This window comes from Lathamus discolor, chromosome 4 (genome assembly GCF_037157495.1).
Source record: "Lathamus discolor isolate bLatDis1 chromosome 4, bLatDis1.hap1, whole genome shotgun sequence".
Lineage (NCBI taxonomy): Eukaryota > Metazoa > Chordata > Aves > Psittaciformes > Psittacidae > Lathamus > Lathamus discolor.
The window spans coordinates 117,334,420-117,350,235 of NC_088887.1; the positions used below are offsets into that span (position 1 = coordinate 117,334,420).

The 15,816-nt window shown below is 41.6% G+C and overlaps 2 long non-coding RNA genes across 2 annotated transcripts; one reads left to right on the forward strand and one right to left on the reverse strand.

Annotated features, from left to right (window-relative positions):
* Positions 1 to 101: 101 nt before the first annotated feature.
* LOC136014047 (uncharacterized) lies at positions 102 to 4,533 on the forward strand. Its single transcript, XR_010612489.1, has 4 exons — positions 102 to 130; positions 2,889 to 2,952; positions 3,580 to 3,718; positions 4,163 to 4,533. It is a non-coding gene; the product is annotated as an uncharacterized LOC136014047 (long non-coding RNA).
* Positions 4,426 to 12,481, reverse strand: LOC136014049 (uncharacterized). Its single transcript, XR_010612491.1, has 3 exons — positions 12,424 to 12,481; positions 4,882 to 4,951; positions 4,426 to 4,539 (listed from the first exon to the last, which is right to left on the reverse strand). It is a non-coding gene; the product is annotated as an uncharacterized LOC136014049 (long non-coding RNA).
* Between the last annotated feature and the right edge of the window lie 3,335 nt (positions 12,482 to 15,816).

Consider the following 15,816-nt stretch of genomic DNA (forward strand, 5'->3'; position numbering starts at 1 on the left):
ACGGCGGCCGAGCCCCGCCCCTCACCTCTGGTGACCAATGGGAACTGGGGAAAGCCGCCACAGGCGGAAGCCTGCGGCTATAAAAGGGGCTCTGGGAGGACCCGGGAGACGGGCGCTCGGTCTTCCCCAGGTGGGTGCTCTTAGTCAGCCCCTTTTTGAGGGCTAATTTAAATGGAGTTAATATCCGCACACTTAATCGGGCAGTTGCTGCATGTGCTTAAAGGGGCTTATCGCTGTCGGTTTCTCACTACTGCAACCGCAGCCCTCAGTCAGGGCTTGTAAGTGCCAAAGCTGCTGTGGAAGGGCTCTGGGCTAAGCTGCACATAGTGCGGGAGCAGAATAAAGCTCAACACTGAGTTCCACCCCCATGCAACTCCCGTATTTAACCTTTTCTGTATGCGCTCTATGAGTAGGAGTAAATTTAGGTAAATGAGCGTTATCTGTGCTGCTGCCTCAACCTTGTAACTAGAGCTGATCTTTTATAAACCTATTTAACATCTGCAGCAATACTTGTCTGCTTCTTTGCTTTATTCTGCAGTTTTAGTTTTCTTTCTACACTACCATTTATTACACGTGCCAGACCTGCAGCAGCTGGGGTTTGAAAGTGGGGTCATGGTATCTTGGATTCACGAGGAACATAATGCTGAGCAAACACTTGTTATGTTCATGTGGGTAGAAACAATTCTGCACTTCTGGATGAAGCCACAGAGGCTGGGCTAGATGGTTTCTTTGCATTGAGTATGTTCCCATTTGCTGCTGCAAAATGGGAGAAAGAATGGGTCAGGTACAAAGGAGATGAGCGGTTGTCTCGAGCAGAAATGCGAGTGCGAATATAGCTAGTTTCTAAGGCAGTTTCTTCTAGAAAAGGGAAAAAATAACTAGGACTAGGACTAGGAGCTAACTGCTGTAGTAACCCACTATGTTGTGCCCCAAGGGATGGAAACCAGGAAGGTTGTGATCACTTGGTAAGACTTGGTGATATGGTATATGCAGATGCACCAAATGATAATGAAATATGCTGAAAAAACACAGCACTGCAAATAAAAGACATAAGTGCAGGAAGAAGAGGCAACAGCAGCTGAATGGGCTTTCTTCCCTGCCTTCCGCATTTTCATGCTAAGCTGGTGCCTTATTCACAGACTTCTCCTGTCTGTCAAGTGCTTGCAACTTGCTGGTACCAAGTTAATACCGGATTGTACGTTAAAGACACCCAGATGTTTCACAGTATGCATACTGCATAAATTAACTTGAGCACTGCACTTCCAAATGGGTTTTCCAGTCCCTTTATTGGATTTTTTTTTGTCCTTCAGCATTTTCATTACGGCAGTGCTCTCCACAAGAACATCTCTTCTAAATAGCTTTATCCTGCAGGTCAACAGGTAAAAACAAACCTGAAGACAGTCTATTAAGAGAGTAATTGAGATGACAGATATTTAGAATCCTCTACTTATAAAATGTGAGAGGTCAAATCTATGCTCCTCAATTATACTACTGAAAAAAGGGATGTTATGAAACCTACATATGCTGGGTAAGAATTTTGTTTAAGGGTGTTTACTGGTCAATGTATTGCAGAATTACTTCTGCTACCACTTAATTTACATATACTGAAAAAAAAAGGGGATTTAGTAAACAGACATTTTAATACTGGAATGTTTTCTACTTTTTACTACACCTGTTTGAATTACAGTGCCACAGGCCTGCATTAATTCTTTCCCCTTGTGAAGTAGATGGTGTTCCCTCGATAAAAGGTGAATAGCGATGCTGCAGTAGCAGTGCATCTAGCCAGGCATATATAAAACTGGAGATAATGGCTCCCCTGTGCTTCAGTTCCCAGTCACATTTCTCCTGGGGGACAAGAATGATACACGGTGGAGTTATCTACAAATTCCCAAGATAGCTGGGGGAAATCTGAATTTCTTTTCAGGAACAGAACATTTCCCATACCCAAAAATTGTCTTGCAGTGTGAATCTATGTGAAAACCTAGATTTAAAAGAAAGCATTTTTGTTCCATGGATTTGAAGTTGCTAAGGGCTTGTATGACTGTGAAGCCTGCTGCTGAGGTGGCCTGCAGTGCAAAAATCACAGTACCAGCCTTCTGCTGTCCCAGGAACTGGCTTTTCAGAGTACGACTGTCCGTACTCCCCTGCCAGAGAGGATGTTTATTCCAGCAGCTGATGAACTACTAGCAGGAGGTGTTGGCACGGGCAGGTTGCCTTGGTGTGCTTTGTGGGAATGTTTAGTCTGAATGTAAGATTAGCAAAACTGGAGTTGCTGCTGTGTGTGCTGAGAGAAAAGATTCCCTGTTTCACAGGCAGGTCAAGTAGACTAGCATATACAACCTGTACCTCTTCGTGCCACACAGGAGCACTTGCTTCTCTCTTCATTAGAAATTCACTCGTGTCTCTCACTGTCACAAGGGAAGGATGACCTTGCAGGTTTTTCTGCATCTTCAGCAGGGAAGCACTGGTTTTATAGGTTTCCTGAGATCCAGTAATGGAACAGTGCAACCACCTGACAGCTCACCCTTGTGCAGGACTTGGCACCCTGTGTGAATTAAGTATTCTCCTTGAAAACCTCTGAAAGGAGAGCTTTAAAGAAAGTGTCATGTTCAGATGTTAAACTCCCGCCCCAAGTCCTCTAACACCTCATCAGACAGTAATGCAGTTTTCAGTTTCTTGTCTCCTTGCTGATCGCTGACGTATTGGAATGAAATGAGAACTTAGCTCTCAGTTTGAATGGGTCTTTCTCTGCATTCTTTATATTCCTCCATGTCACACACCATTCTTTATATTCCTCCATGTCACACACCACATTATCACATCCTTCCCTATGGTTCATTTTGGTTTGATCTGTGATTACTTCTCCCATGCTGTTTTATCTCTTTCAGCACCTGACACCGGATGTCTAATTATTATGACCACTGGGAACTAACAAGATGTGGTTTTACAAAGGTTTGTGATCCTCCAGTTCATACAGTCTCAAAGCTGCGAAGTGCTTTTATTAAATAGTTTGCATTAAGCACGGTTTTATGTATAAGCTTTGCAAACATGGATGGAGTTTCCTAACAAGGAAAAAGGGCTAATCTTTATTTTTGAGACTGACTAATCTACTATGGTCAGCCCATGCGAGCACAACCTATAATAGTTTCTGCCTGAGACTGATTTGGAGATAAATTTTCTTGACAGATGTGGAAGGGTAGCTTTGTTATTATACTCTGTGTCAGGTAATAGAAATCTATGCCTTCCAGTACCAAAGCAACTGTATCCACAGCTGTGCCTGGACAAATTCTCAATATACAGATTCTATTTGAAAAAAAGGATGTTACAGTTAAACAAGAAAAATGAAATAAAATACAAGGCATGAAAGGTAAGGAGCTGGTAAAAGGATAATTACATGTAATTAAATTACATACAAAATCACTGTTGTGAAAAGACAAAGAAATAGCTGTAAACTCAGATCTGGTCTAAGATATAAATGGTGGTGTCCTACAGAAAAAAATTGCATGCTTTCTTATTGCATTGGTCCAGAAGCTATTAGGGAGCCAAGAGCAACCTCAAGCAATGCCCATTCTCTGTCAGGAATGCCCCTGGGACTCCACTCAGCATCCTTAATCCAGTTTAATGGCCTGGATCTCTGGAAAACAACCAGCCTTGGGACTGAGCAGCACCAAGTGCTTAACAGCTTCTTATTCATGCATGGACCATGGTGCTGCATAAGGTAATTTTAAAATGGGCTCTCAAACTCTCAAACAAATGAACTCCCAATGCTTAAAACCAACAGAACTGAGCTGAGTTTGGGCTTTTACAAGCAAACGGAGCCCTGCGTAGCTGTAGTGCTGCATGTCCTCTGACCCACTCTGCCTATTTACCCACTGATGCCAGCGTATGCACAATTCTACAACATAAATATTAATTCACTAGAATTCTTGTTCAGCCTTGGAGCCATACATAGAACTTTCTCCAATTGTTATAATATGCACAGTAACTATGTGCACAGATAGGCCAATTATGCTCAGTCCAGTGAATTTACAGCTGACCTTTGCCAGCTTCTCTGAGCTACTGTGCCACATCTCCTTTGGCTAACCTTGCTTCGCTTCTTCTTGTAATACCTACTTTTATTCAATTTCAGAAACTATACTGAACATTACTTGATTTATTGCAGGTAGTTTCCAGCAGAAAACAGACTTTTCTGGTGGATTTTCTGGTATTTCCTTTCAATAACAGATTCTTCTCCAGCAAGATCTCTCAAATGGCTTAATATTTCACCATGTAGAAAAAGACCTCCTTATGTGATTAAAAATGCCTTTTTAGTTTAGTCCTACATTAGTAGTAAGTACCGTATTTTCAGCATGTGGTACAAATGAAACTGGGAGAAAACAATTGTTTTTCCCCATTTTAAAATCATTACCTTTTCACCCCCCTGAATTGTCCTGTTTTGTATTGTTTGCCTCCTCTTGATGGCTCATGTTTATTACATTGTATACAGAAAGTGCTGGGGTTTTCACAAGCTTCAGTTTTCCTCAGATGTACATCCAGATGCTGTGTTATAAGCAATAAAATCAATGTAAGAACATCCTGAAGATTAGCTTAGGGCTTTAAGTCTACAAATTGCTACAGGAGAGGTTAAAGGTTCTGGATGAAATCACAAAGAAGTAAATGGTCAGGTCCTGCCAACTGAATGACCAATTCAATCATAGAATCTCAGAATCCCCTTTGATGTCTTAATAGTTATTTATACATAGAATCATAGAATGGTTAGGGTTGGAAGGGAACTTAAAGATCATCGCATTCTAGCCCTCCAAAAGACCAGGTTGCTCAAAGCCCCATTAAACTTGGCCTTGAAATAAAGCAACTAAAAATGTGTGCTAGGTACTTCCTTACCGCTCCTGCTGTCTCTCTGATGACTTCTACAGCGGCTGACATACAGGGTAAGATCCAGAATGCAGGTCTCCTTTCAGGAAAGCACATGTTGTTATCCTTGGATATCTATTATAATATCTGAATATTGTTTATGAAATACGAGCAAAATGTCCCCAGTGTAAAAAGAGTGGATCCTGGTTTGATCGAGACTTCCACAGTCTCAATCAAACAGACTGCATGATCAGACCTGTGATATACCCCATTACACTTCTACCACAAATTAGCTTTGATGTTTTCTTTAAGAGCAAGAAACTGATTAGATAGATGGAGTCATTAAAAGGCTTTATGGGGGAAATGTTTCCAAAAGAACCTTACAAAAGGAATGGATGGCGAAGAAAAATATACAAGGAATGAGAGTGAATTTGCAGCAAGAGGAGGAACTTGGAAAAACTCCAGAATGAACAACTGTGTTTAGAAGAAAGCAGTGAACATGAAGCAGTGATATACTGGTTCTTACTGCTCCAATTTTACTGTTTTTAACAGAAATCAGTCTGTCTACAGGCATGGAGACATTTTCTGACAGAATTTTCCTAATATTATAGAAACCAAGGAGGGGTGAAAAAACCAAAGTGATGAGGAAAGAGGTAAACTGGAGCCAAGTCTGAGAGAAGAGAATGGAAGGGAAGCTGATCAATGACTTGGTGCTAGTTTGATAAACTGCAGTCTGAGTTTCAGGTTTTCGCAAGGTCATAGATTTTTGTGCGTGAGATCTTGGCTTAGTCTCTTTGTGACTGATCTGATAAATGGAACTAAGTCCCAGAGTCTGATCCTGAAAAGCCTTGCTAAGCTACTAAAGTCTAGAGGAAGTTAGTTAGCATTTTTTAATCCTAAGGATCCCTGAGCCTCTAGACTTGCTGGCTTTCCGTGCTCGAGTTCTATTGTTGACAGGACTGAATGGTTCAGAATCTAAACCTGAATAAGATTCAGGAATTACATTTTTTTTTAATACAAGTCAACATCCAGTGTACTCAAAGTACATCCAACACATCTACTGCACAGGGGAATGACCCAGACACACTACTACTTTCTCTTGTGATGGGAAGGAGGCCCTTGGAGATCAGCCCGACAGTCATATGCTCACTCTCTCTATGGTGAAATGAGTAGCGAATTACATTTCACACAGCGGCATGACTTCAGAGGAAGAGGCAGATGATCCCATCTTCCTAGAAAGACTTACACCTGGGGGTTAAAGCTGACCCTTTGCTTCAGATATTAAAGTAATACTGAAGTCAGTAAAGGGGACAGCAGCCATTGTGAAGGAAGACATGGACGTCATTTCCCCAGTAACGTCCTTGGTAGTGCAAAAGCATTTTTTTCCCACTGGCTTGATAAAATTGCCTCCATCTGCTTCCTTGGGTGATCAGTGCTCATCTGGAATTTTATCACTGTCCTTTGTTGAGGATAATTTCATTGTTTCACATTTATAGAGGCAAGGTAATAGCCTCAGATTTACATAGAGCTAATTTCTTTCTTTGTGAGTGGGTTCTACAGGATGTGGGCAATTAAGCTTCTGTGGGAGGATACAGGAAACATGATTAATGGATCAAAGAGACACCAGCTAAGGGAAATGGGTATAATACCAAGGGAGATAATGCTCCATTTCATAATAGTTATGCAAATACGCCAAATGTTGGAGAATTCAATTAATATTTGACAAATGGTTTTGCTGTGATGCAGAGTAAACACATACTGGGGACAAAATAAAGCTCTACTGCACATTATCTGTTAGCTTCCTCTCACGCAGGCTGGGATGGCTGGTCAGGCATCTCATTCCACTGCAGGTGGCAGAGAACAGCTAGGCACGAATCACTGCCAGACAGTGGTATTGTTGGGATGAAAAAGACTGACCAAGGTTGAATTCTATGCACGCAAGGCCAGTCAGCACTTGCTGGAGTGCTCAGGTCTATTGCTCAGTCCTCTGCTAAATGTTACATTTTATTCCGTGTGAGTGAAAAGTGGTTGAAGAATAAAGGAGACAGAATTACACAAGGTTTGTGTGTTTGAAATTCTTTTCTTATCTGTGAAAGCAACAGTAGTAGAAAAAATAATCCTCAAGTAAGAGCAGAATGCCTGAGCTAATGGAAGACACTCAAAAACCCTGAGCCCCAGTTACCCAAATATAAATTGATGATAATACTAATCATGTATAAAGGCAATGACTCATTCGGATATTGTAGTGATGGAATTGTACAGATCTCTAGGCTTACTGAAAATGTATGTTTCTTGTTTGTTTGCTAGCTTTCATATTAGATACGGTATTTTAATCTGTATTCTAATACCCTGTTCCCTTACTAAACACTTAATATGAGGTTTTGTTCTGAGAAATCCTGATCCAGAGAAGGGAGGCATTTGAAGCAGCATATTGAAGAGTTTCTGACCATACAGCCTGGGCACTGGGCTAATGAAATGAGGCAAGAGTTACGGAGCTGAAGTTTCAGGTATGAAACACAGGTTTGTCCTTCAGTTGCAACTGCTGTATAGCTGGGTATCAGGGCTGTTCCCATATGCACACCCAGAGCTCTTCAGTCGTGAAATCCCTAGGAGCTCCCCAGCCAGCCATCTGCCTCTATGATTTAGACAGATTTGAAACAACGGACTGACTTGAGACACAGTGATTGACTGGACTTCTAGCAACCTTCACAGTTAAAATCCGGCTTCCACAGCAGCTCTCCAGGTAGGTGTTTTGGACATTTCTAGAGATTTCCCCAGTCAGCTCCTGCTGTCCCTAAATCAGTTTATGTCCCTACATGTGTTGATTGACATTCTGAGTGGAGAACGTGGTCAAGAGGCTCCATTACATGGTTCTTGCTGCAGAACTGACCAAACTTTACATAGACATTTGTACACAGGTAGTAGAAACTGTTCTTACATATAGAAAACAAGTCACATAGGTTCTTTGTGATACTTATCACAGGAGATGCTTTTCATGGAGTTTAAGATCCCCTATAGGAATGGATCATATACGTGCTGGAGCACCCCTGCCCAGTTAAATTATCTGAGAATTGAGCAAAACAGTTGTTTGAGAAGCTGGATCCCATGATCCAGTTAAGGTGCTGTTGCAAGGACCCCTTACAATGGTCACTCCATTGCCATCTCAACAACTGACCATCCTGTTTGAGAGATCTTATTCTCCATGCAAGCATTACCCTGTGCTAAGGTCTCAACAAACTATTTCTTTTCAGCCAACACAGTGTGCAAACACATCCTGGGCTGTTACGACATTCCATACATTGCAGACAGGAGGAGTTCTAGGCACATTCCTTCAGTGCCTAGAGACAAAAAGTTGGGATGATGCAACCAGGAATGACTAAGTAAACTATAAACTTACATCACACAAGGACTGTATTTTTTCAGTGTAAAACATGGCAGCCAAGTTACCCTATTTAAAAGTGATATTACTGTTGCTTCTTTAGTGCTGTTGCTTAGTGGTCAAAGCAGTTACCCAGGGCAGTGGAGGTTTGGGGTTGATCCTTAGCCTGCAAATGTCCTGTCTGAGGCTAGGAAAGCCTCTCTGAGGCACATCCTGTGTTATCTGGGCTGCTGTGCACCCAGGAATGAGACTGGAAGGAAAGCAGAGAGGGCAATGCCAGGCTCTGGAGGAAAGGTGGAGGGACCTGGAAGTCAGGCAAAGATTGAATTCTTCTTGCCTGTGCTCTGAACTATCAATACATTTTACATTAGGCAATCATGAGGTGAACATTCAAAGCTAATGAGAGAGTTGAGACACCAAGTTAGGCTTGTCCTTCAGCCATTATATTCCTCTAGAAAGAATGAGCCCTGCTTGATTAGGCCATTACAGTTGGGATAAGGCTCTGTGCTATGTATCCTGGGTTGGCAGATGCTCCAAAGTCCAGGAAAAAAGAAGTGCTCTGACATGTTTTCCTCAGGATTTCATACTGGCCGGCCACCAAGCCCTTGTGTGGCATTCTCGGCTACCCTGGGACGTGTCTGATTCTTTCCTTTGAGAACATGGACCTTACATAACATAGTTTCAGTTCTCTGATTCACCCTGCTGAGACCAGGCTTTGTGATGCCTGCAAGTGCATGAACAGGCACTCTGGGTCTCATCTTACAGCACTTAAGTGTGCATTTTCCCTTTGCTTTTCACCATGAGCCTTATTTAATACTTGCAAGGTATGTGCTCATTCATTTTGATTCACTACGGTAAAGTTACAAAATCTTAAGAAAATCCTCATCTCTTCTACTAAGCCATGTATTTAAATCGGAGCTAGTAAGTGTTAATAAACATTGGTATTTTGCAGAGTTTATGATTTCTTTTAACAAGCAATTTTGCTGTGATCTTGTTGCCTATAATAGATGACTTCCTTGTTGTCAGGGCTGATTCTCTCTCAAAATCTATTCATCTAACCCACATGTACACTTCAGTTAAATGTATCTTGGCAGACATCCACCACTGGAATCAGTGTGTCTTTCTAATTGGACATAAAATTCATAGGTTTATCATATGATTCTTTGCTGTACAGCATGTCCAATTAGATTTAATTAGCTCAGTTTCAGGACAAGTTGGCCAAACCAGTGCTACTGCTGATTTACAGAGGCTACAGAAAAAGTTACTTTATTGATTTCCTTCCTAAATCAAAACTTCCAAGGAAATATTGTGGCTTCTTTTCCTTTTAGCACATGAATATACAAAAGCCTTATTTTGGAATGAAAATGTTTCCCCAGTGTGTAATTTCCAATGATTGTTGTAATATCTTTGTTTTTTCTTGCAAATGTTTTGGCAACAAAGATAAGTCATGCATATTCTTATATCATGTTAATAAAACCAAAGTAAGTAGCATGATGACTGAGGAGCCAGTAGCAATGTAGCTATCATAGCATGAATTGAACAAGCCAGCTGGAAATCCCATGTAAATACTTGGCAGCTGGTGCCTAAGCTACTCCAGCACCACTGCCAGCTCAAGAGTTCAGTGTAAAAACATTCTTGGTTAATACAGAGCTGGTTTAACATGTTTTTCTCTCGCACACAGTCATGGTGGCTAGGACAGAAGGAAACTTTAACATCACCTGGAGTATTGTGTGCAGTTCTGGTGTCCTCAACATAAAAAGGACATGGAACTGCTGGAACAAGTCCAGGGGAGGCCACGAGGATGATCAGGGGACTGGAGCACCTCCCGTATGAAGACAGGCTGAGGAAGTTGGGGCTGTTCAGCCTGGAGAAGAGAAGGCTGCGTGGAGACCTCATAGCAGCCTTCCAGTATCTGAAGGGGGCCTATAGGGATGCTGGGGAGGGACTCTTTGTCAGGGACTGTAGTGATGGACAAGGTGTAACTGGTTAAAACTTAAACAGGGGAAGTTTACATTGGCTATAAGGAGGAAATTCTTTCCTGTTAGGGTGGTGAGGCACTAGAATGGATTGCCCAGGGAGGCTGTGAGTGCTCCATCCCTGGCAGTGTTCAAGGCCAGGTTGGATGAAGCCTTGTGTGGGATGGTTTAGTGTGAGGTGTCCCTGCCCATGGCAGGGGGGTTGGAACTGGATGATCTTGAGGTCCTTTCCAACCCTAACTATTCTATGATTCTATCTACTAGACCTTGCAAGCTACACAAACCCGAGCTGGTCCACAATGGAAAGCTGTGCACTACAGATGTAATTCAAGAGAATATAGCTGACCCCCTGGAAAGATTAGAGCAAGGAGAACACAGAGGAAGGATTTCATTTGGCCTCCTCATCACTGCAGCACTAGCAGAAGGGATAACAAAGCAAACTTGTAAGTTGTCAGTTGGAGGCACAATGCAAAATGTGTTGACACACAGTTGAAAAGAGTGGTATTTGGGGAAAAGAAGGAAGATCCAAACATGAGACAATCTTTCACAAAGAAGGGTTCTCTAATAAGCTGAAGCTATTTTACGTGGTATCCTTCTGTTTTCTATCTTTCATCTGATGTCGGTGGATGGCTGATGGAAGCTGGTAGGCCAAGGTTCTCTTTCCAATTGCAAAAGCAGGTATGGGAGCAGCTGGAAATGGCAGCCGCACTCCCACCCTCTTCTTCCCTGTGCTCAGCTGCATGGCTTCCTCCTACCCTGTCACCTGCCAATGTGTTTAGGCAAGGCACTTTTCCTAGTGGGATCACTTTCACGCTGCAAAATGGGAATAATGAACCCATTTTGGAAAAACTCATTGAGAACTATCACCATATGCCCCAGAACAGGAGTGGAGATATTATCGCAGTTTTACTGGCCTCTACTTGCTTTGTGACAGTGTCCCACGCCATGATCACTTCATAAATTGCTAGTTTTGAGTTACTAAGGATTAAACAGTTATATTCCTGTTTGCTTAGACATGTACTAAGGTTTTCCTGCCCTGCTATCCTCGCTACCTCTTACAGAGACGTTTCTCATGAGACAGAAAAATGTTAAAAGGATTGCTTGAAAGCTGCACATCACTTCTGCCAATAGTTATTTGTCTGTCCACCATTTTGTCTGTGTGTATTTTATTTTCTCTCAGGGTACACATAACAACAAATTACTTGGCAGAATAAAAGCCATTCATTTTATATTTGCAATTCTCCCTTTTGACCTGTCTGTAAACAAGCAGCACAGTGGAGGGCATATGCACATTTTACACTTAGTAATCTTTCGGTGTTAATTTATTTTCGTGCATCTGGTTGCTTTCCTCATAGAACAGACCAGGCTTCCTTACCTAATGAAAGTAGTAATGGGAAAATTGTTTGAGATGTTATAATGAGAGCCAGTATATTGTGATGTGTCTTTGGCAGAGTGTGTTAAGCATGAGTACCTTGTGTGTTAACTGTTTCTTTCACCTGCACAGAACAAAGTTTGGACTAACAATAACAATGCATTAGCATTCTACAGAGTGAAGTCAAACATTAACTAAATATCCGTGCCAGATCCCCTGAGAAAGAAGCAGCTCATTAACTTCTTTTACGGATGAGGAAGCAACATCGGATTAGCATTGAAACTCCACTGGCATCTGTGGAGTTACTCCAGATTTACAGCAGACAAAATAAGACTAATATTAGTCCTCAAAAGAATAAGCCATTTGCTCCTGCTTATCCAGTCACAAAGCTGCACCCTCAGGATTAGAAACTGAAGACATCCTCATTTCCTTTGCTGTTACAGTAAGACTGAAATAGCATCTCTAAACCTTTAGCTAGGGTAATGTAAAAAAGTCCCCACACCACCACAGAAGCTTACATTGTTCTCCCACTTGTGTCTAGAAATAATTGCCCTGTCTAGAAAGGTCTGCATCTGATGGAAATAAATGAATGAGAATGAATTATTTTTATGAACTTCAACTTGTCCAGAAATGTGAACGTTTTTCTGGGTAAAATTTTATAGCAGAAAAGAATAATGGGCTTCTATAGATCACCAATGAGCAAAGAATGTGAGTTAAAAGCCCTTTTATATGCAAATGTTTCATTATGGGTTTTTTTCCTCATTTTTTTTTGGAAAGCATAAGCACAATAGGACATCAGTTATTTCCATTTACATTTGAATACCCAGAATTCAATTTCCACTTACAGTTATTCCAAAGTCCCGGTGGTTCCTGTCAGCATTTGAGGTCTGGAGTAAAGTGGGATTCTGCTGACTTCTCAAGGCAGAGTGTTCTGTAGAAATTGGGGGTCTACACTATTGCTGCAAAACCAGAAAATCTTTTGCAAGGTACATGTTCATTCCCAGGTAAGTGATGGCAACAGCATTACTCCTGAAGCAGGATGACGTGAAAACACAAATACAACGATCATGGGTTGAATCCATTATAAAAATGCTTAACTGTCAGTTCTAATATACTTACTGCAGGTTTGGAACTAGAGCTGAAATTTGGCCTTACACAGAGGATCAATATGACACTTTCTGTATAAGCCCCACTGAAAACAAGTTGAAGTCCCACTCAGAAACTCCTTGCTCCGAGTGGCTCTTATGCATCAGTGTTCCCTTCCCATGGCTGAACAGTACCCTAAGAATTCAAACTCCTTGAAATCAGGTGAGAAGGTAACTGTAACTAAATCTTGAGTATTCCAGATGAAATAATATCAGATCTGCTGACTGAGAAACTGCTTTCTGGGTCAGAGACCAATCTGGAGGCCAAAACTTACAAGCCAGTTCAGTGATATCACTGACACTACACAGATGCAAGTTCATACAGCATCTGGTCTGCTGAAATTAGAACTAATATTCCAATAGGATTTAACAGTCTCCTGAAGATATAAAATACTTGAATGTTTAAAATCTGAAGATCTAAATAGGAAATAAAACATTCACTTCTTCCCAAATTGTTATTCACATGCAACACCTTCTAAAGCTGACTGTATAAGAAAACCAGTTATGCAAGACCTATTTTGAGCCAGAAAATTAAATCCATTCAGATGTTAGCAGATCTCTGGAGATTGTAGTCCATTTCCAAAAATGTGCAGAGATAAGAATGAGAGGTGGAGAAAACCCTACTAATCCCCAAAATCAAAGGCAGCATTTTAGAAACTATGGCGATGCCTCAGAGATGCCTCTTTCCTAATACAGTTTATCATCAGGTGGGATTTTTCTCTGTCTCATATGGCAGCACTTGAATGCGTGAGAGATGCTGGCAAGTCTAACAGCTTTTGTGTGGGAAACTTTGCCTTTGTGAACAGTAATAACAACCTTTCTGCACAATAAATTAGAAAACCTATGGATTTCCTGGTTCTTGAACTGTATTACAAAACAGCCCTGAAGGTGAATTGTTTCACTGGCTGATGTTTCAGTATTTAAGGCGTATTCACCTTTATTTTTAATTATCTGCACTAGTAAAACACAAAGGGGGTCAGATGCTAAAAGCAGAGATACTGAGAATGAGATACATTCTCTTTAGGGAAAATCTATAACTTACATATGGATCTTTTGTCCTTCTCTGCCTTCTCCCCAACACCAGTCACAGAGTCAGAGGGTGACAGTGTTCCTTTTCAGGGCTGGTGTATCACCAGATCCACAGCATGAATAACTTACCCGGGGGTTACATTCACCCACATTTAAAGCACTCAGCTTCCTGTTGAGCGTGCTTCCACGCAGAGGCTTGTCATAATATAAAGTGACAAGTCAGTCTGGGATATGGCAGGATCAGGCCCGCCCTCAACCAAGATATAGGCTTCTGATTCCTTCAGAATTGCACTCTCTTAGTTGCATTTGCAGCTCTCAAAAGCACAGACCAGGAACAGAGGAAAGTGCATGCTCTCAAGCTGAGCTTACACCCAGGAGTTACTTTATGAGTTCCTTACAAAATAGAATGTGAAGTGCTGTAAGAGTAGTTTGTGCAAATATTGTAGTAGCAGCTAAACGAATGTGCAAATATGGCCCAAATCTCCTATACCTCACAATTCAAAACCAAAATTATATTGAAAACAAAAGATGGCCAGGAGCCTGAAAACACTTCCAGGATAAAGTAATGCTCCCACTTCAGAAACAAGAATCCTCACATGTCCCCTCTCTTCAGAGAGTCTTTAGGCTGCTGTGCTCTTCCGCAGACCTTCCTTTCCTTTGGACGTGGACAGACCAAAAAAGTGCTCCCACTCCTTCTGCAGTCAATGGGAACAGCTCCGGTTGACTTCAGTCACATTGGTTCAGGCCCTTAATCTCCCTAAATGTATTTCCATTCGAACAAGCAGCAGACATTGATATTACCAGGGAAAAGGGGGGGTGACATGAATCTATTTCCAAACAAAAGAGATTTATGGGCCAGTTGGAGTTACAGCACATTTATTTTCTTTAAAGTTAATGAGCGGCATGATCCAATAATAATTGTATCTTATGCTTTTCATAAAGCTCTTAAGGCATTTCATAATCAATTAACAGCTCAAGCACGTCATCATTACAGGACATTTTGCAATAACCCATTAGGAATTAATGTAGAGTGAGCTTTCCATCATCGCTAAACAAACCCCTACACAGCTAGGATCCACGCCAAGCAGACAGGCTCTGAATTTTCTAGTGCAGATTATACATTCCCTGCAAGCATATCACCAGGACTTCGCATTTACCTCCCCACCACCTGCAGGTTTCTTTATGTTCAGCCATTTCTCTGTACTCTGGTGACATTAATAAAATCCCGTGTTTCTGTGCTGCATTACCTTTAATTCAGGTATTCAGGACAAGATGGATCACAGAAAAGGCAATATGGCGTAGTTACACTCCTGGGTTGAAAATCAATCCCTAGAATGACTTCATGCATTTCTGAAACCTTTCTTAACAGCTCTATGAGGAAGACTCACAACTAAACTTTTGTTGCCTCCTCTTAAATCACACACACCCAATCACAGAATGGTTTGGGTTGGAAGGGACCTTTAAAGATCATTTAGTCCAGTCCTGCGGGTTGCAAGGGGTTTCCACCATCCACATACCCTTGGACTTCCACAGAAATTGTGACAATAGGGATTTTAAACCCCAATCTAAAATCTTGCTACTCCTCCTGTTTCTTTTCCTATTATTAATTCCGGACATATCCCTGCCTCCTCAAATCAAACACAGCAAAGAGGAAGAGAGCACCTGTGTAGGTTTCTCCAAGCTGTTTTCAGACCTAGCAATTAAGTGCCTGGCTATCACACCTATTTTAAGGCAGCAGTAATGCTATCAGGCTCCTTAGATTCCAGAGATAATGTCTGGATCTAAAATCCAAGCTTGCACCTAAACAGCTCCCTCGCCTGGCAATAGCAGGCTATTCCCTCTCCTCTAAGGTATTTGTGACTTTCCGCGCTCGTCTGCCCAGCAACAGTTTGTTGCTTCCTATCTTCAGCAACAGTTTAATGTAAGCATCTTGCCCTGCGATCAGCAGCAGCAACGTACGGTATGATTTACAAGAGGGGAAAAAAAAGCTGCTTCTTCAAAGATTAAAACTCCTTTAGATGTCTGACATTGGGCCCCCACACTGACAGCATCACACAGGATGTA